Below are 2648 nucleotides of genomic sequence, written 5' to 3' on the forward strand. Positions count from 1 at the left end.
GCTGATCAGATTTGATTGGCAGGACCTTCCCTTCGTAAAACCATGTTGATGGGGATCTCGTAGATTCTCCTCGTTCAGGATCGTATCCAATTGGCATTTGATTAGTGTTTCCATAAGTTTACTCACTATCGATGTGAGACTCATCGGTCTATAATTCTCAGCCTCCGTCCTGCATCCCTTTTTGTGGAGTGGAATGACGTTAGGCATTTTCCAATCCAATGGGACTCTTCCTGTACTTAGGGAAACATTGAAGAGCGCGGATAACGGTTCCACCAGGACGGAACTCAACTCCCTGAGCACCCTGGGGTGTAGTTTGTCCGGTCCCATAGCTTTGTTCACCTTGAGTCTTGATAGCTCCTCGTAGACACTGCTGGGCGTAAACTCGAAATTTTGAAATTGGTCTTCCGAGTTTTCCCTCGTCGGCAGTTGAGGGCCGGATCCCGGCGCCTCGCAAGTGAAGACCGAGCAGAAGTATTCATTTAAAAGCTTGGCTTTGTCGGAGTCCGATTCTACATAGTTCCCGTCGGGTTTCCTAAGGCGTACTATCCCATCTGTGTTTCTTTTTCTGTCACTAATATACCGGAAGAAGGATTTATCGCCCTTCTTGATGTCCTTCACCCAGAGAGTGGTAGAAAACTGGAGTGCTCTTTCGGAGTCTGTTATAGGGGAAAACACCCTCCAGGGATTCAAGACAAAGCTGGACAAGTTTCTGCTAAACTGGAACGTACACAGGTGAGGCTGGACTCATTTAGAGCACTGATCTTTGACCTGGGGGCCGCCGTGTGAGCGTATTGCTAGGCACGATGGACCACTAGTCTGACCCAGCAGCGGCAATTCTTATGTTATATTCTTAACTGAGAAATTTGTTTTTCAAGTTCACTGTTTTTAGCTGTCCAATTTCTTTTTTTTAGAAGAAAAGTAACTAATGATCTTCCCACTCAGGGTATCCTTTATGGCATCCCCTCTGATTTGAAAGAGGTACTTCCTTCCTTATTATGCTCAAAGAACTTCCTTATAGCCTAGTTAATTTCGCATTTTACATTTTTCTTCTTTCAAAAACCTTAGATGAAACTCCACTGAGTAGTATGTGTCTCTGTGGGGCCCTAATCAGGACAGATTTGAATCACAGCATGATCTGAAATATATTGAGGATTTCTGCTGATCAAATGGTAGAGAGATGTATTTTAGAATTTGCAAAAATAATCTATATAAGAATATGCATCGTGAAGAGCATTAAAAAAAATCTGCTTTCTAATGAGTGGATTATATTCCAGGAATCTACATGTCCTGTCTCTAACATAGATTTCAACACTTGCTTTATTTGAGGGTGAATCAAAAATTTAAAGGCAATTGTTAAATTATGTGTTAACCGAAATGCAGCTAGCAAAATACAACATATGTAATAATACATTACCTGTTGGATATTTCGTCCACGCCACATAGTGTCGCGCTCGGCCTTTAGTTGTGTAGCAGCTACACGATCAGAAACAGACACTCCATTGCGAGATTACACCATCTTGCAGTAGTGCGTTTTCAATGGGCAGAGGGAGTGAAACCTGTGGAAAATCACCATCAGATATTGATTCAGTATGGACCTAGCACCATGAATTAATGAAAGGTTTATGATGGTGGGGGTAAAAAGATTTAAAGTGGGAAGAAGAGGTGTAATAAATGAAGGTCATTCGGGTCGCCCGTCAAGACAGGAGCACATTGACAGGGCAGATGCCTTGATTAGAGAAGACGGACGGATAACAGTGTCTAGGTTGGCTACAAATTTGGCTATCAGTTATGGATCTGCATTTGCCATAATGCGGGATGATTTAGTATACTGTCTGTGTACAATGGGTTCCCAAATAACTTACTGATCTGAACAAGCAACAGCGTGTGGCGGTTATGACCCAGTTCCTGAGACAGTATGAAGAAGATCTGAGTATTCTGGCGAGAATTGGCAACGGTGATGAGACATGGGAGCATCACTGCAACCTGGAGAGCAAAAGACAAAGCTTAATGAAGTAAAGGAAGCAGTGCTCACCTGGCTTCGGAAGCAGCCAAGAAACTTCTCTGCAGGAATGCAGAAGCTAGTTGGGTGTCTTGCATGAGGACTATGTAGAAAAGTGATATGTTCAATTGCTCACAGTTACTTCTATTAAAGCCATTAAATGTATCGCTTCTCGGCCTTTTGGCTAAGATCAAGTGTAATATTTTGCCTTTACTTTTTGATTTACCCTTGTATACAGTGGTGCCTCACACAACGAACTTAATCCGTTCCAGGAGCAAGTTTGTTATGTGAAACGTTCGTTGTGTGAAACGCGTTTTCCCATAAGAATACCTGTAAAACAAAATAATTCGTTCTGCAGCCCTGTTGTCCCATAAGAATACCTGTAAAACAAAATAATTCGTTCTGCAGCCCTACATTTCCCTCCCTCCACCTCACCTCACATGCAGAGCCTGCCAGCCTTCTCCCTCACCCAGCCGCACGATCTCAAAAAGCTGTGCACGCGCAGCTGCTGGAGTTGATCAATGTTCTCTCTCCTGCAACTTCCGGTTTCCGGTTGCGTCAGAGGAGAAGATTGAACAACAGAGCATGCGCGCATGTGCTGCTCTTTGAAAGTGTGTGGCTGGCCGAAAAAGAAAGCCGGAAAACTCGG

The 2648-nt window shown here is 43.5% G+C and overlaps 1 pseudogene; it reads left to right on the forward strand.

Moving 5' to 3' along the window:
* The first annotated feature begins 2163 nt into the window (after positions 1-2163).
* Positions 2164-2313, forward strand: LOC117356101 (annotated as a pseudogene).
* Positions 2314-2648: the final 335 nt, after the last annotated feature.

The sequence above is a fragment of the Geotrypetes seraphini genome, chromosome 2 (genome assembly GCF_902459505.1).
Source record: "Geotrypetes seraphini chromosome 2, aGeoSer1.1, whole genome shotgun sequence".
Taxonomy (NCBI): domain Eukaryota; kingdom Metazoa; phylum Chordata; class Amphibia; order Gymnophiona; family Dermophiidae; genus Geotrypetes; species Geotrypetes seraphini.